This window comes from Rhipicephalus microplus, unplaced genomic scaffold (genome assembly GCF_043290135.1).
Source record: "Rhipicephalus microplus isolate Deutch F79 unplaced genomic scaffold, USDA_Rmic scaffold_217, whole genome shotgun sequence".
NCBI lineage: Eukaryota > Metazoa > Arthropoda > Arachnida > Ixodida > Ixodidae > Rhipicephalus > Rhipicephalus microplus.
The window spans coordinates 67,501-80,000 of NW_027464788.1; the positions used below are offsets into that span (position 1 = coordinate 67,501).

General features: G+C 61.3%; 2 non-coding genes across 2 annotated transcripts; both read right to left on the reverse strand.

Moving 5' to 3' along the window:
* Window positions 1–99: 99 nt before the first annotated feature.
* LOC142792341 (5.8S ribosomal RNA) lies at window positions 100–252 on the reverse strand. Its single transcript, XR_012890839.1, has one exon. It is a non-coding gene; the product is annotated as a 5.8S ribosomal RNA (ribosomal RNA).
* A 1,719-nt stretch (window positions 253–1,971) lies between these two features.
* On the reverse strand, window positions 1,972–3,786 carry LOC142792353 (small subunit ribosomal RNA). The gene has a single exon (XR_012890852.1). It is a non-coding gene; the product is annotated as a small subunit ribosomal RNA (ribosomal RNA).
* Window positions 3,787–12,500: the final 8,714 nt, after the last annotated feature.

The window sequence follows — 12,500 nt, forward strand, 5'->3', positions numbered from 1 at the left end:
TGTGAGGTGTTCAGCGTGCTGTCCGTGTTGCCGACGCGGTCAAAACGAGTCGACGGCTCACGTTCCCTTGTGCGCCGAAGGCTCTCTTGATATGTGATCCGACCCTCAGACAGACGAAGCCAAGGGAAGACCCAAGGCCGCAATGTGCGTTCAAAGAATCAGTGCTCAGTGTGTCCTGCAATTCACACCAAGTCTCGCAGCTGGCTGCGTTCTTCATCGACCCGAGAACCGAGTGATCCACCGCTTAGAGTCGTGAAAAAGTGTTTGTTCAATTCCGTACAGTCAAAACCAAACGTTTCTGGCACTCGGCCAAACAGTGGCCAAGAAGGGCGCTTTTCAGCGCACGCTTGGACTCCAAAACTCTGCCGCGCCTTTTTCGGCTGCCGCAAATCGAGCAAACGGTGTGTTTCGGACGGCGTTTCGCTTTCGCTACTTGCGAGTGCTTTCGTGGTCCACCCCTCTATAAATACTCGGGAGGCGTCGAAGCCGGTTCTCCAAGCCGGACCCGTAGGTATCGTTGTGTGCTCGCTCTCATTGGCCCGCCTAACCAGAAAATGCCTGCGGTACACCCATTTGGATAAGAGTGCACGCAGATGCGGGCCTCGACGGCTACACATTTCCTCGGGCGGCCGCCTCCCGGCCTCCGTGGAGCGCGGGATGCACGGTCCCATCGACAAGCCTCTCCCGTTTTTACCGTGGCGTCGCGGTTCACCACGGCAGGCGGGTCGGTCTCCTCCGCATAAAAAGGGGGACCCCCGCTTTTTGTTCCACGAAATCGCACAAGCTTTTTTCGCATCCACGGTTTGCCACCGCACACCAAAATGCCGATCCGGCTGCCTACTTTAGCCAACAGGTGGAGCCAGGCGCGCCGTACTTGCGCGGCACTTCCCACGTCCACCGAAGTCGGTGCCAAGGACCACTTTCGGCGCCGGAGCCGCGTACGAGCCTACTCGAGGCGGAAGAACGAAGCCAGCAAGGGCCTGGCCGCAAGTGCGTTCAATTGTCGGGACGTCCAAGTCCCTCGTTCTTCCGTGCTTCCTCTTTCGGCAAGTCGTTGCGGCACCTTCCCAAAGCGCGCAGACCCGCTAATCGCGACGAGCGCGACGTGGCCGTGCCGCCTTTCCCTCGGCAGCAAGCAAAACGCCTGGCAACGTCGACGCTCCCCTAACCGCGATCTCGCACCGTGTTTCGTGTGGCGAATTCAAAAGCCGGCCGGCGCTGCTGCAACCATTACGGTCGGTACGCATACGCCGCGGAGGGCGGGACGGTCATCGGAGCGTGCGGTTCCTCCATCGAGTACTGCGCACCTCGGCCGTCGCATCGCCGTGCCATGACCGGCCGCGCGTCAACGCGAACCGGTGCCAGCGAGATCCCTCGCCTGCAAGAACCGACCGGCAGCCTCCGTCACCCGAGGACGCGGAGGCGCTTGCCGCGGACGGCGGGACGGTATGCACTGGTGCACAGCGGACCCGTCACATCGCCAGTTCCTTGACCGACCGCCGACGCTTGTGCCGTTCCTCTCGTACTTGGCAGTCGCCGCGCGATTGTCGGGTCTCGTTCTTGCACGCTCGAACGGTCGGGAGGGCACTCGGCTGGCGTTTCGGGAACGCGCAGCCTCGCCTTCTACCGACGTAACCACGACTCGCCGTTCGCGCTCCGCCGCTCCTGTTTACAGTACTAGGCGGTCCCGCAGCGGTCGGGTCGCGCATTTCGAGCGCTTCGAGCCACGGTGCAGTGGCGGGTCGAAAGCCGACCTATGAGTGCGTTGCGCCGTTTGTACCCGCGTCCGCCACCTGGCCGACCGTCCAAGGTCGCGGTGTTGGCGTCCGCTGGGCGCAACAATTTGTCACGGGGTGCCGCTCCACATTCAGGCAGCCCCGTGGGGAAAAGCCGACCCCGCGTCCAAACGGGGTCAGCGGCAGAAAGTGTCGGGCGCAGACGCAGCTGAGGCGCTCACCCTTCACAATCCGTTAATGATCCTTCCGCAGGTTCACCTACGGAAACCTTGTTACGACTTTTACTTCCTCTAAATGATCAAGTTTGGTCATCTTTCCAACAGACCGGCGCAACCGAAAGGCCGCGCCGGACATCGGTCCGAAGACCTCACTAAATCATTCAATCGGTAGTAGCGACGGGCGGTGTGTACAAAGGGCAGGGACGTAATCAACGCGAGCTTATGACTCGCGCTTACTGGGAATTCCTCGTTCAAGGGGAACAATTGCAAGCCCCTATCCCAATCACGAAAGAAGTTCCACGGGTTACCCAGTCTTTTCAGACAGGGATAAAGACACGCTGCTTCCTTCAGTGTAGCGCGCGTGCGGCCCCGGACATCTAAGGGCATCACAGACCTGTTATTGCTCTGTTTCGTGCGGCTAGGAGCCGCTTGTCCCTCTAAGAAGGTTGTAAGGTGCTGGGAACCCCGCACCTATTTAATAGGCTAGAGTCTCGTTCGTTATCGGAATTAACCAGACAAATCGCTCCACCAACTAAGAACGGCCATGCACCACCATCCACCGAATCAAGAAAGAGCTCTCAATCTGTCAATCCTCCCAGTGTCCGGGCCGGGTAAGTTTTCCCGTGTTGAGTCAAATTAAGCCGCAGGCTCCACTCCTGGTGGTGCCCTTCCGTCAATTCCTTTAAGTTTCAGCTTTGCAACCATACTTCCCCCGGAACCCAAATACTTTGGTTTCCCGGAAGCTGCCCGCCGAGTCATTTGAGTAACTCAGGCGGATCGCTGGTTGGCATCGTTTATGGTCAGAACTAGGGCGGTATCTGATCGCCTTCGAACCTCTGACTTTCGTTCTTGATCAATGAAAACATTCTTGGCAAATGCTTTCGCAGTAGTTCGTCTTGCGACGGTCCAAGAATTTCACCTCTAGCGCCGCAATACGAATGCCCCCGTCCGTCCCTCTTAATCATTACCTCGTATTCCAAAAACCAACAGAACAGAAACGAGGTCTTGTTCTATTATTCCATGCAAGTTTATTCAGGCGACTCGCCTGCGTTGAGCACTCTAATTTTTTCAAAGTAAAAGCACCGGCCATCTCGAGGCACACAATGAAGTGCACCAAGAAAGAACCGGCATGATGTTCAGTCCGAGCCGTCGCATCGGGTAGATGCACTACTCGTCTGGAACTGAGATCCAACTACGAGCTTTTTAACCGCAGCAGCTTTAGTATACGCTATTGGAGCTGGAATTACCGCGGCTGCTGGCACCAGACTTGCCCTCCAATTGATCCTCGTTAAAGGATTTAGAGTGTACTCATTTCAATTACGGGGCCTCAAAAGAGTCCCGTATTGTTATTTTTCGTCACTACCTCCCCGTGCCGGGAGTGGGTAATTTGCGCGCCTGCTGCCTTCCTTGGATGTGGTAGCCGTTTCTCAGGCTCCCTCTCCGGAATCGAACCCTGATTCTCCGTTACCCGTAACAACCATGGTAAGCAAGTAACCTACCATCGAAAGTTGATAAGGCAGACACTTGAAAGAAACGTCGCCGGCTCGTGGCCATGCGATCAGCACAAAGTTATCCAGAGTCACCACACAATACGGGCCGAAACCCGATCGATCTTGGTCTAATAAAAGCACCCGTTACCCAAAGGGCTCCAGGCTCACTGCATGTATTAGCTCTAGAATTGCCACAGTTATCCAAGTAGGAAGAAACGATCTAAGGAACCATAACTGATTTAATGAGCCATTCGCGGTTTCGCCTTATTTCGGCATGTACTTAGACATGCATGGCTTAATCTTTGAGACAAGCATATGATTACTGGCAGGATCAACCAGGTAATCGTTCGACTGCGCGTCCGTCCTCGCCTTCGGCGGGCCGGACGCAGTCTGTGTGCGGCGGAGGCCACCTTCAGGCGCCCCAACACGCTTATTTTGCACTCCGAGATGACGGCGTTCGAGCTCGCTACGGCACAACCTTCCCGAAAGACGAGTGGGAGCCGTGCGGCAAGAAGCACGTTCATGCTCGCTCTTTTTCGTTGCATCGACTCGGTCGCGCCGTGCGGGTTGCCCAAGCCCGCTGCACTGTCGGTGGACCGGCCGGAACTAGCAACGGAGCCGAGACTGCAAAGCCGCCAGACGACGGGTCACGCCCGCGTCTTCGGCGCTTTCGCATCTGAATCGCCCGAGGACGACACGGAACACACCTCGATATCGTGGTAAAACGGCACCGTCCGACAACCAGCCCCTAACGCATCAAGCGGATGAGGCTGCAGACGACTGCCGTGGATTCCCCTGGAGCAGACCCGAGGACACGCTTGACGAGGCCGAAGCCCGCCGCATATCAGACACCCGGTCGCTTTCGCGTACGCCGCTCACGAGAACCCCCACATAATAGCAGCGATAAGTACCCAGACCTCCTTGGGCACTAATACGAGCGTACTCGAGAAAATTTCACCGCGGGTGTGCCCCGAAACGTGTGGCACGTTGAGCGTGCCACAAGTCTACGTCGCTCTCAAACCCGCCGAGGTCGTAGAATTTGCGACCCTACTCACGAAATTCCCACCGAGGATACGGCCGCAAACGTACCGCACCTTGGGTAGGCCACGAGTTTGTGCAACACTACGCTGACGGCACAGCACCGAGGTCGTGCGCGCACGCACGGGAAAATTCCGCCGCGGTTTCTGCCGAAAACGTGAGGCACCACGACTCTCCGCAAGTTCGCGTCGACTGCGAAAGACCGAAGTCGTGAACGACGTGTCCGCTACTCGCCGCCGACACGCTGGACACCAAACGTACAACGACTCGACGGCGTCGTAGAGGCCCACGACGCGGTTTTCCTTAACGACGTCTCGGCGTGGCACCGACAGGTTAGAACGGCCGACCAACGTTCCCTGTCCGCCGTTCGGCTCAGTCGAAGGGCTCGGCGACTTCGGCAACGCTGCGAAGCCGCACGGTGACGCACGCCATGTCCCCATTTTTTTTTTTTTTTCTTTCTGCGTCTGCCGGGGTGCCCCTATAATAGCAGCGATAAGCACCCAGACCGCCGTGGGTCGCTCGCCCCGGCTGACGTGGTTTTTCGTACTCCTGCGGCGGTCGCCGTCAAGCACGTCCAAATACGCTACTTTCGTGGGCGCATTCACGCTCTTTCGCTTCGCCGGAGTGCCAGCACTCACTCTGCCAAAAACGGCGAACATCCGAGCGGCGGTTCCCACTTTTGCGTCGGCGTCGCAAACCCCGCCCCGGCAGACGAGGTTTGCCGTACTCGTGCGACGGTGGCCGGCGGGCACGTCGAAAGACGCCGATATCGTGCGCGAATTGGCGCACCTTGGCTTCACCGGAGTGCCGCCACTGACTCCTCCAAAAACGGCGAAGATCCGAGCGGCGCTTCCCACTTTCGCATCGGCGTCCCGAACTCCGCCCCGGCTGACGCGGTTTACCGTACTCGTGCGACGGTCGCCGGCGAGCACGTGGAAAGACGCCGATATCGTGCCCGAATCGGCTCCGTTCGGCTTCGCCGGAGTGCCAGCACTGGCTCGGCGAAAGACGACGAACATCCGAGCGACGGTTCTCACTATTGCGTACGCGTCGCAAACCCCGCCCCGGCAGACGCACTTTGCCGTACTCGTGCGACGGTCGCCGGCGAGCACGTAGAAAGACGCCGATATCGTGCCGGAATCGGCCCCGTTTGGCTTCGCCGGAGTGCCAGCACTCACTCGGCCACAAACGGCGAACATCCGAGCGGCGGTTCCCACTTAGCCGTCGGCGTCCCGAACTCCGCCCCGGCAGACGCGGTTGCCGAGCTCGTGCGACTAGCGACCGCGAAGCCGTCTCGCGACGCCGCTTTCGTGCGCGGCTCCCACTGCGACCTGGGTCACCCGAGGTCGACGAGCAAGAAAGAATGTCGAAAAAAAATTTTTTTTTTTTTTGCGTCTGCCGGGGTGCCCCTATAATAGCAGCGATAAGCACCCAGACCGTCATGGGTCGCTCGCCCCGGCTGACGTGGTTTTTCGTTTTCCTGCGGTGGTCGTCGTCAAGCACGTCCAAACACGCCACTTTCGTGGGCGCATTCGCGCTCTTTCGCTTCGCCGGAGTGCCAGCACTCACTCTGCCAAAAACGGCGAACATCCTAGTGGCGGTTCCCACTTTTGCGTCGGCGTCGCCAACCCCGCCCCGGCATACGCGGTTTGCCGTACTCGTGCGGCGGTGGCCGGCGGGCACGTCGAAAGACACCGATATCGTGCGCGAGTCGATGCTTCTTGGTCTCGCAGGAGGGCCGCCACTCACTCCTGCAAAAACGGCGAAGATCCGAGCGGCGCTTCCCACTTTTTCGTCGGCATCGCAAACCTCGCCCCGGCAGACGCGCTTTGCCGTACTCGTGCGACGGTCGCCGGCGAGCACGTCGAAATACGCCGATATCGTGCCCGAATCGGCCCCGTTTCGCTTCGCCGGAGTGCCAGCACTCACTCGGCCAAAAACGGCGAACATCCGAGCAGCGGTACCCACTTAGCCGTCGGCATCCCGAACTCCGCGCCGGCTGACGCGGTTGCCGAGCTCGTGCGACTAGCGACCGCGAACGCGTCTCGCGACGCCGCTTTCGTGCGCGGCTCCCATTGCGACCTGGGTTACCCGAGCTCGACCAGCAAAAAAGAAGGTCGAAAAAAAATTTTTTTTTTCTGCGTCTGCCGGGGTGCCCCTATAATAGCAGCGATAAGCACCCAGACCGCCGTGGGTCGCTCGCCCCGGCTGACGTGGTTTTTCGTACTCCTGCAGCGGTCGCCGTCAAGCACGTCCAAATACGCCACTTTCGTGGGCGCTTTCGCGCTCTTTCGCGTCGCCGGTGTGCCAGCACTCACTCTGCCAAAAACGGCGAACATCCTAGTGGCGGTTCCCACTTTTGCGTCGGCGTCGCCAACCCCGCCCCGGCATACGCGGTTTGCCGTACTCGTGCGGCGGTGGCCGGCGGGCACGTCGAAAGACACCGATATCGTGCGCGAGTCGATGCTTCTTGGTCTCGCAGGAGGGCCGCCACTCACTCCTGCAAAAACGGCGAAGATCCGAGCGGCGCTTCCCACTTTTTCGTCGGCATCGCAAACCTCGCCCCGGCAGACGCGCTTTGCCGTACTCGTGCGACGGTCGCCGGCGAGCACGTCGAAATACGCCGATATCGTGCCCGAATCGGCCCCGTTTCGCTTCGCCGGAGTGCCAGCACTCACTCGGCCAAAAACGGCGAACATCCGAGCAGCGGTACCCACTTAGCCGTCGGCATCCCGAACTCCGCGCCGGCTGACGCGGTTGCCGAGCTCGTGCGACTAGCGACCGCGAACGCGTCTCGCGACGCCGCTTTCGTGCGCGGCTCCCATTGCGACCTGGGTTACCCGAGCTCGACCAGCAAAAAAGAAGGTCGAAAAAAAATTTTTTTTTTCTGCGTCTGCCGGGGTGCCCCTATAATAGCAGCGATAAGCACCCAGACCGCCGTGGGTCGCTCGCCCCGGCTGACGTGGTTTTTCGTACTCCTGCAGCGGTCGCCGTCAAGCACGTCCAAATACGCCACTTTCGTGGGCGCTTTCGCGCTCTTTCGCGTCGCCGGTGTGCCAGCACTCACTCTGCCAAAAACGGCCAACATCCGAGCGGCGGTTCCCACTTTTGCGTCGGCGTCGTAAACCCCGCCCCGGCAGACGCGGTTTGCCCTACTCGTTCGACGGTCGCCGGCGAGCGCGTCGAAAGACGCCGATATCGTGCGCTAATTGGCGCTCCTTGGCTTCTCCGGAGTGCCGCCACTCACTCCTCCAAAAACGGCGAAGATCCGAGCGGCGTTCTCCACTTTCGCATCGGCGTCCCGAACTCCGCCCGGGCTGACGCGGTTTACCGTACTCGTGCGACGGTCGCCGCCGGGCACGTCGAAAGACGCCGATATCGTGCCGTAATCGGCCCCGTTTGGCTTCGCCCGAGTGCCAGCACTCACTCGGCCAAAAACGGCGAACATCCGAGCAGCGTTTCCCACTTTCGCATCGGCGTCCCGAAGCCCGCCCCGGCAGACGCGGTTTGCCCTACTCGAGCGACGGTCGCCGGCGATCACGTCGAAAGGCGCCGAATTCGTGCACGAATCGATGCTTCTTGGTCTCGCAGGAGGGCCGCCACTCACTCCTGCAAAAACGGCGAAGATCCGAGTTGCGCTTCCCACTTTTTCGTCGGCGTCCCGAACTACGCCCCGGCTGACGCGGTTTACCGTACTCGTGCGACGGTCGCCGGCGGGCACTTCAAAATACGCCGATTTCGTGGGCGCATTCACGCTGTTTCGCTTCCCCGGAGTGCCAACACTCACTCTGCCGAAAGCGGCGATCATCCGAGCGGCGGTTCCCACTTTTGCGTCGGCTTCGCAAACGGCGCCCCGGCAGACGCGCTCGTGCGACGTACTCGTGCGACGGTCGCCGGCGAGCACGTCGAAAGACGCCGATATCGTGCTCGAATCGACCCCGTTTCGCTTCGCCGGAGTGCTGCCAGTCACGGCGCAGAAAACGGCGAACAAGTGTTTTTTTTTTTTTTCCTAGAATTTGTGTTATAGAAGGCACATTTGATATCGGACGATAATTTTCAACTTTATCACGCGCACCGATTTTCGTGTAGAGGTTTGCAAGTTTATGGGAATTTCTCCACTTGGAATAATGCGATTTAGTAGTACTACGAGAACTTCATGGATGTACTCAAGGGTACGGGGCAAGTCAGTTACGTCAACACCTGCAGATTTTTTACACTTCAAACTGAAAATTGTTGGTTGTGAGTCCTCGTGTGATATTAAAGGCCGATTCGCTAACACATAGAACAAAGAAAGAAAGGAAGAAAAAACGCCCGCGCTCGCTCAAGAAACCTGGGTTCGCAACAAGTGGCAACAACAAGCAACCGAGCGAGTGCGCCAAAACCCGTGGCGGCCGAACAAACGCGAAGTCCCAACCGCGTCAGCCGGGGCGGCACGGGACAGGAAAAATCACTTCAGCCGGGGCGGCGGGGCACCGAATAAACCTCGTCACCTCGTCGCAGGATAAAAGAGGAAACAAAAAGTCTAAACAGCGTCTGCTGGAGCGAATGCGTAATAAAACAACAACAACAACAAAAAAAAAACACCCGCGCTCAAGAAGTCTGCAATCCTCACAAAAGGCGACTGTGACCGAGCAGCGTCAGCCGGGGCCGTGCGGAAACGGAAAAACCGCGACTACCGGGGCGTCGAGGCACCGAAAAATCCACTTCAGCCGCGGCGAAAAAAAAAACAAAAAGAAAGACGGAGGGGGGGGGGGGAACCACGTCTGCCGGGGCGAAGGAAAAAAAAAAACGCGTCTGCCGGGGCGAGCCCGGGTGCGGCACCACCGGGAAAACTGTGGCAAACAGACATGGCGATCGAGTGAGTGGGCCGCCAGCCAGGCTCAGCCAAAAAGTGCAAAGTCCGAACTGCGTCAGCCGGGGCGGCAAAAACCGCGTCAGCCGGGGCGGCGCAAAAAACCGCGTCTGCCGGGGCGGCACGAAACCGCGTCAGCCGGGGCGGGGCGAAAACTGCGTCAGCCGGGGCGAAAAGAAAAAAAAAAAACGCGTCTGCCGGGGCAAGCCCGGGTGCGGCACCACCGGGAAAACTGTGGCAAACAGACATGGCGATCGAGTGAGTGGGCCGCCAGCCAGGCACAGCCGAAAAGTGCAAAGTCCGAACCGTGTCAGCCGGGGCGACGCAAAAACCGCGTCAGCCGGGGCGGCGCGAAAACCGCGTCAGCCGGGGCGGCACGAAACCGCGTCAGCCGGGGCGGCGCGAAAACTGCGTCAGCCGGGGCGGCGCGAAAACCTCGTCAGCCGGGGCGAGCGAAAAGGGGGGGGGGGGAACCACGTCTGCCGGGGCGAAAGAAAAAAAACGCGTCTGCCGGGGCGAGCCCGGGTGCGGCACCACCGGGAAGACTGTGGCAAACAGACATGGCGATCGAGTGAGTGGGCCGCCAGCCAGGCTCAGCCCAAAAAGTGCCAAGTCCGAACTGCGTCAGCCGGGGCGGCAAAAACCGCGTCAGCCGGGGCGGCGCGAAAACCGCGTCTGCCGGGGCGGCGCGAAAACTGCGTCTGCCGGGGCGAGCCCGGGTGCGGCACCACCGGGAAAACTGTGGCAAACAGACATGGCGATCGAGTGAGTGGGCCGCCAGCCAGGCACAGCCGAAAAGTGCTAAGTCCGAACTGCGTCTGCCGGGGCGGCACGAAACCGCGTCAGCCGGGGCGGCGCGAAAACCGCGTCTGCCGGGGCGGCACGAAACCGCGTCAGCCGGGGCGGCGCGAAAACTGCGTCAGCCGGGGCGAGCCCGGGTGCGGCACCACCGGGAAAACTGTGGCAAACAGACATGGCGATCGAGTGAGTGGGCCGCCAGCCAGGCACAGCCGAAAAGTGCTAAGTCCGAACTGCGTCTGCCGGGGCGGCACGAAACCGCGTCAGCCGGGGCGGCGCGAAAACCGCGTCTGCCGGGGCGGCACGAAACCGCGTCAGCCGGGGCGGCGCGAAAACTGCGTCAGCCGGGGCGAGCCCGGGTGCGGCACCACCGGGAAAACTGTGGCAAACAGACATGGCGATCGAGTGAGTGGGCCGCCAGCCAGGCACAGCCGAAAAGTGCTAAGTCCGAACTGCGTCAGCCGGGGCGGCAAAAACCGCGTCAGCCGGGGCGGCGCAAAAAACCGCGTCTGCCGGGGCGGCACGAAACCGCGTCAGCCGGGGCGGCGCGAAAACTGCGTCAGCCGGGGCGAAAGAAAAAAAAAAAACGCGTCTGCCGGGGCGAGCCCGGGTGCGGCACCACCGGGAAAACTGTGGCAAACAGACATGGCGATCGAGTGAGTGGGCCGCCAGCCAGGCACAGCCGAAAAGTGCTAAGTCCGAACTGCGTCTGCCGGGGCGGCACGAAACCGCGTCAGCCGGGGCGGCGCGAAAACCGCGTCTGCCGGGGCGGCACGAAACCGCGTCAGCCGGGGCGGCGCGAAAACTGCGTCAGCCGGGGCGAGCCCGGGTGCGGCACCACCGGGAAAACTGTGGCAAACAGACATGGCGATCGAGTGAGTGGGCCGCCAGCCAGGCACAGCCGAAAAGTGCTAAGTCCGAACTGCGTCTGCCGGGGCGGCACGAAACCGCGTCAGCCGGGGCGGCGCGAAAACCGCGTCTGCCGGGGCGGCACGAAACCGCGTCAGCCGGGGCGGCGCGAAAACTGCGTCAGCCGGGGCGAGCCCGGGTGCGGCACCACCGGGAAAACTGTGGCAAACAGACATGGCGATCGAGTGAGTGGGCCGCCAGCCAGGCACAGCCGAAAAGTGCAAAGTCCGAACCGTGTCAGCCGGGGCGACGCAAAAACCGCGTCAGCCGGGGCGGCGCGAAAACCGCGTCAGCCGGGGCGGCACGAAACCGCGTCAGCCGGGGCGGCGCGAAAACTGCGTCAGCCGGGGCGGCGCGAAAACCTCGTCAGCCGGGGCGAGCGAAAAGGGGGGGGGGAACCACGTCTGCCGGGGCGAAAGAAAAAAAAAACGCGTCTGCCGGGGCGAGCCCGGGTGCGGCACCACCGGGAAGACTGTGGCAAACAGACATGGCGATCGAGTGAGTGGGCCGCCAGCCAGGCTCAGCCCAAAAAGTGCCAAGTCCGAACTGCGTCAGCCGGGGCGGCAAAAACCGCGTCAGCCGGGGCGGCGCGAAAACCGCGTCTGCCGGGGCGGCGCGAAAACTGCGTCAGCCGGGGCGAGCCCGGGTGCGGCACCACCGGGAAAACTGTGGCTAACAGACATGGCGATCGAGTGAGTGGGCCACCAGCCAGGCTCAGCCAAAAAGTGCCAAGTCCGAACTGCGTCAGCCGGGGCGGCAAAAACCGCGTCAGCCGGGGCGGTGCAAAAAAACCGCGTCTGCCGGGGCGGCACGAAACCGCGTCAGCCGGGGCGGCGCGAAAACTGCGTCAGCCGGGGCGAAAGAAAAAAAAAAACGCGTCTGCCGGGGCGAGCCCGGGTGCGGCACCACCGGGAAAACTGTGGCAAACAGACATGGCGATCGAGTGAGTGGGCCGCCAGCCAGGCACAGCCGAAAAGTGCTAAGTCCGAACTGCGTCTGCCGGGGCGGCACGAAACCGCGTCAGCCGGGGCGGCGCGAAAACCGCGTCTGCCGGGGCGGCACGAAACCGCGTCAGCCGGGGCGGCGCGAAAACTGCGTCAGCCGGGGCGAGCCCGGGTGCGGCACCACCGGGAAAACTGTGGCAAACAGACATGGCGATCGAGTGAGTGGGCCGCCAGCCAGGCACAGCCGAAAAGTGCTAAGTCCGAACTGCGTCTGCCGGGGCGGCACGAAACCGCGTCAGCCGGGGCGGCGCGAAAACCGCGTCTGCCGGGGCGGCACGAAACCGCGTCAGCCGGGGCGGCGCGAAAACTGCGTCAGCCGGGGCGAGCCCGGGTGCGGCACCACCGGGAAAACTGTGGCAAACAGACATGGCGATCGAGTGAGTGGGCCGCCAGCCAGGCACAGCCGAAAAGTGCTAAGTCCGAACTGCGTCAGCCGGGGCGGCAAAAACCGCGTC